Here is a 14,323-nt window from a genome sequence, read left to right on the forward strand (position 1 = left end):
GTAAGTTTTCAAACGTAAGCAAAGGTAGAGAAAAGAGCATAATGAACCTTTTGCTATTTTCAAAATTATCAATATTTTGTCAAACTGGTGAAAGTTTTGGGTTATTCCCTTCATATCCTTCCAGATCATATTTGCTAATGTTTTACTTAGTGTTTACATCCACATTCTTAAATGGGATTGGCCCCGTTTTCGTGTGTATGTGATGTGTTGGGCTAAGTTTCTTTAAACCAGGATCATGCCCATGTTGCTAAGCTATCTTGGAAAACATGCTTGCCTGCTCCTGCCACATGTACTCCATGTCCTGTGCTAGGATTATAAGGTCTGACCTTGGCCTGGGTGACTGAGACCTTTGTAATGCGAAGGTCAGTCTTCTCGTAAGATTGCTCCTCTTCTGCGCCATTTTCAAATCCAGCTTCATTTAACTCCATTAAATGGTCACTCCCGACGATCAACTTTCTGTTTGAGAATTCACAGCCTTTACCAGTAAAGCCTTAGGAGGAAGTTATTTCCTGTGTTAGACTGTACTTTCAGCCTCAGCGATAGTCCCATCTGCAAAAATCAATTAATCGATAAAGAGAATTAACAGTAGTATTCAGTTTAATAGGAAGCCTCTTTAACTCTTTAAAATTGAAGTTTATCATTAAAAAACATAAACAGTAAGTGTATAGTAAAATTTATGCACTTACAAAACAAACATGCATATCAGCATACAGGGTTCCCACACGTAATAGAAAACCCTCTAAATAAAATTTTATGGGCTTCCATATACATTGAAGAACCTTTGATAATGGTCTTTTCCTATTATGTACAACACTGTATTTGTGACACATGTTCACCCGTGTGTTCTTTAATTTTTTTTTCAAAGATTTATTTATTTATTTATTTCTCTTCCCTCCCCCTGCTCGCCCCCCCCCCCCGGTTGTCTGTTCTCTGTGTCTATTTGCTGCGTCTTCTTTGTCTGCTTCTATTGTTGTCAGCGGCATGGGAATCTGTGTTTCTTTTTGTTGCATCATCTTGCTGTGTCAGCTCTCTGAGTGTGCGGCACCATTCCTGGGCAGGCTGCACTTTCTTTCGCTCTGGGCAGCTCTCCTTATGGGGTGCACTCCTTGTGCGTGGGGCTCCCCTATGCAGGGACACCCCTGCGTGGCAGGGCACTCCTTGCACGCATCAGCACTGCACGTGGGCCAGCTCCACACGGGTCAAGGAGGCCCGGGGTTTGAACCGCGGACCTCCCATGTGGTAGACGGACGCCCTAACCACTAGGCCAAGTCCACCGCCCCTGTGTTCTTTAATTAAAGCAACCTCTGCTGAGCACCTTTTATGTTCGAGGTCTTGGTGAATCAAGGATCATTAAGATATTGTCACAGTCCTTGGGAATGCAAAGCCTGGCAGCAGCAAGTATCAGGAAAAGAGATATACCAATATATAACATGGGAAATACTAGAACAAACATGTAAATAAAGTGGAAGAAGATATGATTCAGTGACAGAAAGCAGTGAAGTCAGGTCTATAGCATTTTTTAAAAAAGATTTATTTTTATTTATTTCTCTGCCTCCTTCCCCCACTCTTGTTGTTTGTGCTCTCTGCTCTCTGTGTTTCATTGTGTGCTGGTCTTCTTTTTTAAGAGGCACTTGGAACCGAACCCTGGACCTCCCATGTGGGAGGGAGGTGCCTAATTGCTTGAGCCACCCCCAAACCCTGCTTGTTGGGTCTCTCAATGTGTTTTCCTCATTGTGTCTCTTCCTTGTGTCATCTTATTGCGTCAGCTTGCCATGCTAGCCTGATGCATCAGCTTGCTGTCTTGCTCGTCTTCTTTAGGAGACACCGGGAACTGAACCTGGGACCTCCCACATGGTAGGCGGTTGCCAACTGCTTGAGCCACATCAGTTTTGAGTTTAAAATTCCTTGATTCAAAGATTCGATTCACAGAAAAGAAATTGTCAGATTTGCAAGCTATTAGAAAATATATTGCCCCTATATTCTTCCCCAAATTTTTACTTGACGATATAGAGCAGGCAATTATGAGGTAAATCAAAACAAAGAAATTGAGCATGGAGAAGTCATGACATAAAAAGACCAGAAGTAAGCCCTAAAATACTTTAAAGACATAATTAAATCCAAATAATTGCTGCAAGTGTGGTTACAAAAAAGAATTTAGGGAGAGAGTTGCCCGCCTCTACGCCGGTGAGGACTCAAAAGAACGAAAAAAGTTATTAAAGTTTGGATTCCCCCAATTAAGGCGTCTCTGCTGGTCCATTTTTTGAATAAAATATCGTGAAGCTGAAAAAAAAAAAAGAATTTAAATGGCACAGGTAATTCTTGGAAGAAAAGATTCATGATACAATAAAAGCTATTTGTTACCTAGAAGCTTGGTAAACACACACACACACACACACACACACACACACACACAAAGCACCCAATAATATTTATTATCTGGAGAAGTTGGGTGAGGAATCATGAAAGTTATTAACTGCACTCATTTCTTCAGCTTTCATGATCACAGTCAATATTATATACTACATGATTTTAAGTATTTTGAAAGAAAACTTAAATATAAGCACTTGCAAAGTTTTAAGGCTCTTTTCCAAATGACCAAATGAGGAAAATCAGTGAAAAATATAGCAAAGGAAACAATAAGCAATTAAAAAATTAGGAAATAATAGTATGTATGACAGAAGTACGTCCACACACAGCAGTTTTGAAATTAAGTGTAACTGGGTTGAACACCCACTTTAAAACAGAAAGAATCTTAAATTCAATGAAAAATGGAATTCGATTCTCTGCTGTGTCCCAGAGACACACCTAAAACAAAGTACTTTGAAATCTGAAAATAGAAACAAAAGGGACCTAACTTACATTGGAAAACAAATCAAAGTGAGTGAATTAAACTTAGTAAATTGAACTCCAATTGTTATTGTGTTGAAGAATAACAAAACGATTTGTAAGTAGAGATTATTTCAGAAATGCAAGGCTCGCTCAACATTAGGAAATCTACACATGAAAATAATGTTGTTAGTAGAGTAGGAGAGAAAAATTCTATGATCCTCTCAGTACCTGAAATGCTATTGATAAAGTTAAGTAACCATTCCTCACAAAACACTTTTCACTTCCTAGAGGATGAAAAGGAACTTGCTTAACCACTTAACATTCACAGAGGAGAAAATTCCCATGAAAGTGAGTTATAAGAAAAGGAGAGAAAGCAGAGATATGGGAATTAAACATATTATATGAGCTCAATTCCATTCTACCACCCACCAGCTGAGTGACTTTGGCCTCTCCAAGGTCTAATTTTTTTCCTTCTGTAAAATGATGATAAAATAATAATATTGGGATAATAATTACCATATTGGAAGCCTGCTGTGTAGGTGTATTATTATTCCCACTTAGCAAATGGGGAAACAGATAATCTGATGGATTAAGTAACTTTTACTTCATAGGTCTCTTGGAAGAACAAATGAGAAGAATATATAAACTGCTCTGCAGAGTTTAGCACATGCTAAGCACAGCAACATTTCTCAGGTTCTAATATGAAAACGTCACTATCAACACTGTTATTCAAAAGTATCATGAGTAATTTTGCCAGGGAAGTACAAAAGCAATAGGAGATAGAGTTCCTAAAGAGGTATATACCAAATTATTATGTGTAGATAGATTTTTTTAATCTACTGGGAAGATGCAAGTAAATAAATAAAAAATGTATTTGAAATGAGAGTTTAGTAATGTGCCTGATTTCAAAATAAAAATACAACAATCAAAAAAATTTTGTATGAAATTTTTATGTATGAAAAAATAACCAGTTAGAATATCTAAAGGAAAAATTCTTATGCAAAATAGCCACAATAACAAAACATACCTAGGAATCCATTTAACAAGAAACATGCTGCATTTCTTTAAAGAAAACTACAAAACTTTACTGAAGAACATTAAAAAAATTCATTAGTTAGAAGGAATACTTTAATGAACACTTAGGGAGACTTTAAACTGTAAACATGTAAACATCCCCCCGATGAATCCATACATTCATTCACCACACCACATCACCCATCAAAATCTCACAGGTAACCTTTGGGAATATTATCACACAATTACAAAGTCCACCTGAAAAAACAAACTTTCAAGAAGACAAAAATCTTGAACAAAAGGGGTAAGGATGGAGAACATTCTCTACCAGTTCTTAACATGTATGTTAAAATGACAACAACTTAACAATGCAGCTCTATCAAAAGAGCATGCAAAGAAATGAAAGAGAATAGAAAATCCAGAAGGAGGCCCAAAACTGTATGAAATATTTTACTACACGATAAAACTGATGCTTCAAATCTGTGAAGAAAGACTGAGTTGCACAATAAAGAGAACTGAAACAAAAGAGTCAACAGATGGAAATAAGTAAAAGTATATCTCTGCCTCACATTATACATCTAAATAAATTCCAGATGGTTTGACGATCTAGAATTTAAAATGATGAAATCATAAATGTGACTGAAGGAAATACAGGTGAATATCTCCTTTTGGAGTGAAGACTTACCTGGCCCTGCATGACATGAACAGTAGACAGCATTAGAGCAGGACTTTCCACATTTCCACAGGCTTGTCCCTGGCCATGCGTCATTGCTTGGGACAGGCCTGATTACTGTAGGACGTGAGCCTCCCTGGTTCCAGCTGCTGAGTGCCAGCAGTGTTCACTATTTGTGAGCGCTCCGTTTCTGAATGCCTCTCAGGGCAGGCCTCCACTTGAGAATACTAGTGTTATCATTAAAAAGGGAGGTTAAAAAAGATTGCAAATTCCCTGACACTCCTACTGAGGGGAGGTGGGGGTCTGTTTGGCTACCCCTTTGCTCTGGCTGGGCTTGTGACCACTTTGTCCAGTAGATTGTTGACGTGATGCTGTGTGATGTCTGATGCTGTGACCCACGGCCATCAGCTCCTGCCTCGTTCCTTGGAATATTTGCTCTCAGAGCACTGAGTCACCACACAGAAAGCTGGCTACCCTGACGCACCAGGCACGCCACACGCATCCCCCTTTGGGTCATCTCCTCTCTGCCCAGGTGCCACCCAGAAGAGTGAAGAAGACTCTGAATGATTCCAGTCCGCACCCATTCAAGTCACGTCCAGTTGAGATTTCTGACCTGAGGCCCGAGGCATACCACCTGAGCCAGGCTCTATCCATATTCCAGATCCCGGAATCCATGAGCTCAAAAAATGGTGGCTGTGGGAAGCGGACTTGGCCCAGTGGTTAGGGCATCTGTCTACCACATGGGAGGTCCATGGTTCAAACCCCGGGCCTCCTTGACCTGTGTGGAGCTGGCCCAAGTGCAGTGCTGATGTGTGCAAGGAGTGCTGTGCCACGCAGGTGTGTCCCCCATGTAGGGGAGCCCCATGCGCAAGGAGTGCGCCCTGTAAGGAGAACCGTCCAGCATGAAAGAAAGTTTAGCCTACCCAAGAATGGCGCCACACACATGGAGAGCTGATACAGCAAGATGATGCAACAAAAGGAGACACAGATTCCCGTGCCGCTAACAACAACAGAAGCAGACAAAGAAGAACACGCAGCAAATAAACACAGAGAACAGACAACTGGGGCGGGGCCGTGGGGGTGGGGAGAGAAATAAATAAATAAATCTTAAAAAAAAAAGGGTGGCTGTTCTAGGCTGTTAAGGTTTGGGGTGGTTAGTTATGCAGCAATAGATAAATGGAACATTAATGTTCGTTAAATATCGAAAACTTCTGTGTGTTAAACACTACAATGTTTGCAGAGTAAATTGAATGGTAACTGACAATTGAATGGTGAATGACAAAATGCAAAAGATATTGGTACCATTTACAACAAAATGTTCCTAAAATACTAAAAGAGATGGGCATTAAAAAAACAAAGTACATGATTTCGACATATGAAGAAATTAAAATGGCACAAGAATGATGACAAAAGTGATGATAGCTTAAAAAATGAAAGAATCTAGAGTATCTTCGCTCATGGTCATGTCACAGAGCCACTTAGTGGCAAAGCCAGTACTGGTCTTTGTTCTTATAATTCCAAGTTCAGTGCTTACGGTTTTGGATGATGCATGCACATATATGCATAGATACTCTCACGCATGCGCGCGCAAACACACACACACATTTCTCAAACTTTGGGGCTTAAATCTGCATAATAGAAAAGCAAGCATTTGTTGAATGTCAGGTGCTAATGTTCATAGTAATTCTCTGTTATCATTCTACAGCGGAGGAAGCTGAGGCCAGAGAGGGGAAGATCACACAGACCCGGACTTGGATTTGGACCCAAGTAACCCAGCCTCAGAGCTGGTGCACATAATCCCTGCCCTTTCCTGGCTCCTCTGCATCCATGCGCTGTTTAAATAAGGTGCCATCGGCCGCCTTCTCTTTGGTTTTGGTCAAGGAGGGTTTCTGGGACTGTGCCTGATTCTCTCATGTAAGGGGAAGGCAGCTCATCCCATGCTCAGTCCTGGAATCGTGGAGGGATCGAGGGGCATGTGCACCATCACACCGTGCCAGCAGCTGGGCAGATTCTTCAGGATGTCCAGATCTTGGTCAAGGAACTTGCTGATCTCTGTTAGCTTTGGGATATAAAAGAAGCTGTGAAATGCTTAAGCATAGGCGACTGTTACGGATACTCTCAGTGTTGTCACCAGTAATGGCCACTGAGAATGACAACATCAGGCGCAGTGATAGCTGGGTTCTTTCAGTTCAGGCATTCGCGCTTTGCCTTAGGTCAGGCATGCTCCAAGATACACAGGGGACATAAGAGGTTCTGTAAGAAACCAATCTCTCCCCAGAAAATGTATTTCCACAGCCTTCTTTGCTTGCTCAGAACCCTTCTAGATGAAGGATACTGGAAGGAGGCAATTTTTGGAGCACCCTCAACAGAAAGGCTCAGAAAATGAGGGCGGCCCTCCTGCTGATCTGAAAAGATCTTGATGATGTGTTTTGATGGTTTCCGAGGGCTGAGGATCATAGTCCACTGGCAGCTGTTAGACCTGTCCAGAACCGTCCAGAATTGGTCTGCCTGTTACAATGCAAGGTTGACAAGCCACTCTCGTGGAGAGAATGTGTTCTTGTGTGGGTGGTATAAAGGGGACTCTTGGCATGGTATCTAGAGATGCCTCATGTGACTGCACAGCCCTGGATTTGAATCCAAGCCCGGTCTCTGAAAGGGTGATTGCTGTTCTTAGAGGAAGATGTCGGCCTGGCTTGTACTACTTATTACAGCGGGCAGGAGGCATGGAATTCCTTGATGAACCCTGGAGTGCCGTGGTGATGACACCATCATGGCCACCTTCCTTGCTGTGTGTCCAGCTCTGCTCATTAAGTGGTGGTAGGTGTAGCCCTTTGAACCTTCAGAGTGTCCTCCCTGGGAGCCGTCCACTGCACATACCGCTCACGTATCAGTCACCTACAGAAAAGAAGTCAACGGAAGGTCACAGAAGCAATTGTCCCCTGGCTTTGCTCTCCTTAGCCAGAGGCTTTATCATGTGCCCTGATAAAAACAGGCAGGAAAAGGTGCAAGGTAGAAATTAAATGGAGGCAAAATGTTGGTGTCTTGACACCAAATATATCGTTTGACCTGTTTCAGCAGTTTCTTTAACAACCGTAAATCCTCTCACGGGCTTATTAGGAGACAGAGAGCGTTAGAGGAGGCTATTTGTTCAAAAGCCTCACAGTGGCAGTTGGCTGTGGGCCTGGCAGATTCCCACCACCTTCCTCCTGCAGCCAGTGCAGCCCTGTGAAAATTCTTAAGACGTGAAGACTTACCTGCCTGTCTTTTTTTTTTTCACTAATCGTGATGGTGAGGCTCATGTGTCAACTCAGCTAGGTAATGGTGTCCAGCTGTTTGGTCAAGCGAGCACTGGGCTAATTGTAATACAAGGACATTTATGGACATTAATCATCAGTGAGTTTACTGCATAGATAACTGATGACATCTCCATCAACCAAGGAGATTGCCATCAGCAAGGAGTGACGCTTTATCCAATCAGTTGAAGGCCTTAAAAGGGGAAGCGATTTCAGCATTCAGAGAGAATTTCCCAGCTCGTCTTTGGACAGCCAGCGTCTCCCAGAACTCGTCAAGGACCTTCACTGGCCTTTCCTTGGAGCCCCTGGTTGCAGCCTGCCTGCGGAACCTGGACTTGTGCCTCCCCACGGTCACGTGAGGGACTCTTACAAAATCGCGTACTGTTGACAGACATCTCCTGTTGATTCTGTTTCCCTAGAAAACCCTGGCTAATAAAATACTTAATTCCACCTCTTTCTATACAATGTCCTAGTCCTCATTCCTTTTTCTATTTCCAACCCCCTCATCCCATGGCAGAATCAAATGACCTGCATTTTATTCTCTCGAGATCCTGATCCTTTTGGTCCTACCTAATTAAGCCGATGAAGCCGTTCACATCAACGGTGCTGCTTGGTCCTGGAAAGGGTGATGAGCTGGTGTGCAGAAGACCAGGCTGTTTTATTAATCTGGCCACCTTGGGTTGGCCATTTTACTGTGGTGCTTCCGTTTCCTGGTCTGTAAAATGGGCTGCACACTGCTTTCCCCAGGGCCCTAACTTCCACAGAGCTCCCTCAGCTGCAGGGAAGTTCAGGGAGGGAGGCCAAGAGTGCAGGTTCCACTGGGCCCGGGCCATCCATGAGCCCCGCCCCAGGCCCTCCATCAGACCTGCCAACCTTCACCTGTTTTGGAGGTTGGATGCTGCCACCTCCATGTCCCTGCCTTCGTGATCTCGTTGACCTGGTGCTAGAGCCCAGTGGGAGTCCAAATCTTCCTCCCAATTTATGCCCAAATCAATGGAGGCCTACGTTCTTTTGGCCTCCCTTGCCTCTCAGGTTTTGGGGTTCTTACAGACTGGCTGTGATGGGCAGCAGCCCTTTTAGTTTGTATGTCAAAGACAAATTATCTCCGTCTACCAGATAGCCACAAGCTTAATAGAGTTTTCAGTGGGGGGCATGGTTGTGGAGAGCGGGCTGCCCCTGTCTTTGCCATCTTCCCAGCTGGCCGCCTCCTTCTGCGCTCCTCACCCCATCCCTGTCGATTTCCCCAGCCCGTCCAAGCTCTTCCCTTCTGTTCTGCGGAGCTGCCCCCCTCAAACCATGGGCCAGGCATCTGAGATACCCACCTTCCCTGCACACCTCAGAGGGAGTTTTCCAAGAAAGAATTCTCTCCCTGAGGAAAAGTCTGGTACTGTTACTTAGGTTATAATATTTTCTGGTGTTGTTTTGAATATGCTTAACACTTAATTGGTCAGAAGGGTTTCACTGCTAAATGTAACTTGAAAACCGCTGCAAAGCACTGTTTTCCTGTGACTTGAAGGTATTTTGAATGTTGTTACTGTCTGATCATTAATCCATCTGGATAAATGGAAGCTTTCAGTCACCAATACTGATATCTTTTTAATTGTAAAATATTTCAAACACACAAACCACATCAACCAGTGGTTTTCAAGTTGCCTGGGGCATTTGCTAAGAGAAGAAACAATAAAATAGAGTGGAAATTATTGGAGTGGGTCCATTTGTAAGTGCAAATATTTTTCATGGAACTTGGTGTTCCAGTTTTCCATCTGTGTGTATGTGTGCACACGTGTGTGGGTGTGTACTGGGTCCCCAGGGGTCACAACCAAAAAGGTTCAAACACACAGTGTAGACAATACCATAATAAACACCTGTGTGTGCCAAACTCGTTTCTATCATAACATCATGTTGTATTACTTCGGGGTTTTCATTTTTAATTAAAATATTACAGGTAGAGGCTGGGCCATCTGGGTACCTTCCCCTGAATCCATGTCTTTTCCATGCTACCCAGAAGTGACTCCATAACTTGGGGTCTCTCATTTTCAAGTATGCTTTCATTTTTACTACGTACTAAGCATATGGAATTGTTTGCCTTTTTAATGCTATTATGCCTATTAAATATACAGTATTCTTTCACTCATTTAAAACTTTTTCTAAGTGGTTTCAAAGAATATCATTCTGGAACTTTTTATTTTCTTCCAACATTATAACTTTGAGGTTTCTCATTGCTGATATGCAGGGCTGCATTTCAGTTATTTTCATGGCTGCATAAATACACCGCAATTTGTTTACACATTCCATGCTTAATGCACATTTTGTTCACTATTATGAAAAGTATTGCGATGAGCATTCTTCTGTATCTTCTTGTCCACTTGTGTGAAAATTAGAAAAGTGTTCTGTAAGCCACAAAAGAGTAGAGGGAGAGCCACGCCTTAGTCATGCTTGTAACGCCAACTTCCCTAAATTAATAGATTAGATCCCTACCTCACACCTTTAAAAAAAATCAATTCTAGGGTAAATCTAAGGCCTAAATGTGTACAAAAACAAAACAAAACTTTAAAGATTTCTCAAATAAGCTAAAAAAAAGCCACAAAATTTAAAGAAAAGATTGAAATTTTCTACTATATTAACATTTAATATTCTCTTTTTGAAAGACACTAAAATAAAAGTTAGAATACAATTAACAATGTGGGAGAAGATATTTGCAGCACACAAAACCTACAAGAACAACTGTTGTAATTTTAAGACACATTTCACCTAGAAAGCCCCTTTTCTGCCTATCCAAGAACTTTTAAGTTGAGTTTTCTGGCTTGTTTCTTATTTCCTAGATGAGTGTCTGCTTTTTCCCATTGACTGGTGTCACTCTGTCTTTGCAGAAAAGCCTAGTTCTGCCTATGTCTCCCTCTGGATACCTTCTCTAGTCCTCAAGGCCCAGAATGACCATGGCTTTTCTACTTTCTCACACATGCCTTCCTCCTTCAACAGTTCATAGACACTTGTTTAATTTTTTTCTCTTGAAATATACCAGAATCACCTTTTTTTATAATAAAGTCACATTAGTATGAAAGGCTTACCATAGATATTTTGGAGAACCATACATAATAACCTTAGAGCTATGGGTTTGTATACTAGTTAGGGTGTGTTACTTCAGTGCACCTGTTCTGCAGGGACCTAAAGCACGTCTTTATTTCATTTATTACCATGGCTTGTGAAATATGCCCTGACTGAACTCAAACCAGCCCATGCTGACCATGTCTGATTGTACCAGATCTAGCTGAAGGCAATGGGTAAGTAGGGTATGAGGGAAGCCAACCACCTTTGAGATGGTAGTATCTGGTTTTACACACAGTATGTGCTCAATAAATTGTATTCAATGGAAGTTCTAGCAGAGCTGAGTTGTAATATTAAACTTTGCCAGTAGGAGTCACTGTCATAACAAACATTACCATTAAGGAACACCTACTATGCTGAAGTACCTACATCATCATATATAATCCTTCTGGCACTCCCATCCTACAGGTGAACAATGGAAGCTCAGAGAAGTCCTGTTGCCTATCCAAGATCACTCAGTAGTTTGGGGAATAGGATTCAAAGCTAGGCTCATCTCAGGCCAAAAGCTGTGCTTTGAATCTATGTCAATGTACGCTGTTCTCTGGTCTGAAAATTCTTAACTTCCAGGCATTAAGGGACATTAGTATTTCTAAATTACTAACAGGATCTATGAATTTAACTATCTACATGTTTGTTTTTTGTCTCAGGTTTATCATAGTGTTTCTGATTTTGCCTTCCCAGGGATATTTGGGAACGTCTAAAGCATTTTAGGTGGGCATAGCTTGGAGGCGGTCCTGCTGGCATCTAGCAGGGAGAGGCTAGAGATGCTGCTAAATAGCCTACCTCGCACAAGCCCACCCCCACAACTAAGATTGTCCAGCCCGAATCATCACCAGTCCTGGGGCAGAGAAACCCTGCTCTGTAAGGTAAGACTGACCACGTGTATTTTAAAAATTGCAATATTGTGGTAAACTTATTTTCTTTTTCCAACTTTAGAGGATGGAGGTTAATTATCTCTGTGATATAAAAGGAGAAAAAGGGAAGCAGATGTGGCTCAACTGATATAGCATCCGCCTACCATATGGGAGGTCCAGGGCTTGGACCCAGGGACTCCTGGCCCGTGTGGTGAGCTGACCCATGCGCAGTGCTGCCACGCACAAGGAGTGCCATGCCATGGAGGGGTATCCCCTGCATAGGGGAGCCCCACGTGCAAGGAGCGCGCCCCTCAAGGAGAGCTGCCCTGCACAAAAAAGGCGCAGCCGCACACACAGTGAGCTGACTACATACAGCAAGATGATGCAACAAAAAGAGACACGGATTCCCGGCGCCGCAGAACATGCAAGCAGACACAGAAGAACACACAGTGAGTGGACAGAGAGCAGACGATGGGGTGGAGAAGGGAGAAAAATAAATAAAATAAATCTTAAAAAAAAAAAAGAGAGAAAGAGCGCCGAGGTGGTGAAGTGCTTAAGGCGGAGCCAAGTCCGGGCTGGAGAGCCCACCTGAGCCCAGGCTGAACGGCGCCCCCTCCTCCGACTCCGTCATCTCAGAGCTGGTAGGGAGGCTTTGGGGGGCTAGAGCTCTTTGCTGATGGGTCAAAAACCCGAAGACGAGAAGGAGGAAAAGTGAAGGAAAGTATGTCAGTGATTCAGAAAAGAGTGATTTACGGAGAGGGCCCCTCATTTTCTGAGTTAGGGAGTGGCTCTCCCTTAAGAGACAGAGGGTTAAAGTGGAGAAGGCGTGCCCGCACCCCACCCCTTGAGGTACAGCGGGCGGAACTGAGGTCCCGGAGATCCCTGTGGCATGAGGGGGGCGTCCTGCTTGGAGCTTGGGGCTTCTGACTGTGGGTTCAGGGTTTCCCCCTTTTTCTCTAACCTCTGCTGACATTCTACTGCCGTAGGCTAATGGAAGAGAGAGATTCTGTAATTCCGGGGAAATCCTCAGGTTTCCCTTTTGTAAACCTGAGCTGACACTGCACAGTGAAATGGAGAATAATTGTGCTCGAAACAAGGAAGCTTGGATTTATGTAGCAAGAGGATTAGACAGCCCATTGGAAGGGAATGGCCTTTGGGTCTGCGACTCACTTAAAAATAGAAGTCAGTGTTTCAACAGAAATCCAAAGGCTTCCTTACTATATTATAAGCTGGCAGGGAGAAAAGGGCCCAGTACTGCTGGCATGATACAGGGAAAGATGAATAGTAGTGACCTCAATTGCAGCTAAGGTGTTGGCACAGCGCACGGCCCCAAGTGCATCCTGGCTTCCCGAGGAAACTGAAGCGACAGATTCTGAGAAGGCCACGGATTTGTCCAAGGTTTACGATCTAATTGGAAGTCTAGGTGGGAGTGGGCAGATAAGAACAGAACTAGCCTGCAGTACAACTGTCCCTGGGAGGCAGGCTGTAGAGACAGACTCTCCAGTGTAGAAGGAATGGGCTCCTTCAAAAACATGCAAAATTGCCGAAACTTAATTCTCAAAAGCCCAATTTGCCAAAATTCAGTTCATCAAGTGACCGAGTCATTAAATCGATCATTATCATCAATTGTAATTTTCCAGTTTAAAGCTTTAATATAACTATTTCAATAGCTTTGGCAGAAATGTTCATTTTTGGTTACGGATTACATAATAAGATTTTCTAATTATGAACTAATCTAAAAATTGTTCTGCCTTGTGAGAAACTGGCAAGCAAAATTCTCAAACACTGAAAGGTTATCTAAAGAGAAATCACTATAAAATGAACATTTTCCATATAAGACATTACTTTTTTGAACTCCAACTTTTGTATTCCAATGTGATAAGATCTTTTCTGTTTCTTCTGATTTCTTTCTGATGCTTTTGAATGTATTTTCCTATTTTTAAAGACTTTTCAGCATTTTAAATATTCTTTTGTTAAGCCCTCCAATGGCTTCTTCACCTTGTATCGATTTCTAGCAAATACAATTTTAAAAATAAACAATTTTTAAATGTAAAAGAAATCAGAATTAATTAAAACATGTTGCTAACATGTTGAAATTTTCATTTCTAATAAGGAACAATTGGGCTGCATTGACTTGTTAGCAGTCTGCCGCCAAATTAGTTAAGAAATGTGAAAGCCATGTAAATCAGGGGAAAGCGAATAAGAATTTGCAAAGAAATCACCATGTGGACTTTGCGATTTGTACCTCCAATTTCCTATCTGTGAGGTACACCTAGGAAATTATAAAAGGATCAAAAATCCTAAAAACGCTAAAAGACTTGTGAAAAATAGCAGCACAAAGCAATTTCAAAAATTCCCAGACCAAGTGCTGAAAGTTTGGTTCCTGGCAATGAAATATTTAGAAAATTCTATTGCATCATCAGTGTTAAAAACGGAAACTTCTTGCTAAAGCAAAGGCGTTGTCCCCAGGTTAAGGGCACTCACGACACGTAAGGGAAGGTGGATTGTCTTCATCAAATCGGGGAGTCAAGACCCTGATTGTTGGTGTGCTCGTC

This window comes from Dasypus novemcinctus, chromosome 3 (assembly GCF_030445035.2).
Source record: "Dasypus novemcinctus isolate mDasNov1 chromosome 3, mDasNov1.1.hap2, whole genome shotgun sequence".
Taxonomy (NCBI): domain Eukaryota; kingdom Metazoa; phylum Chordata; class Mammalia; order Cingulata; family Dasypodidae; genus Dasypus; species Dasypus novemcinctus.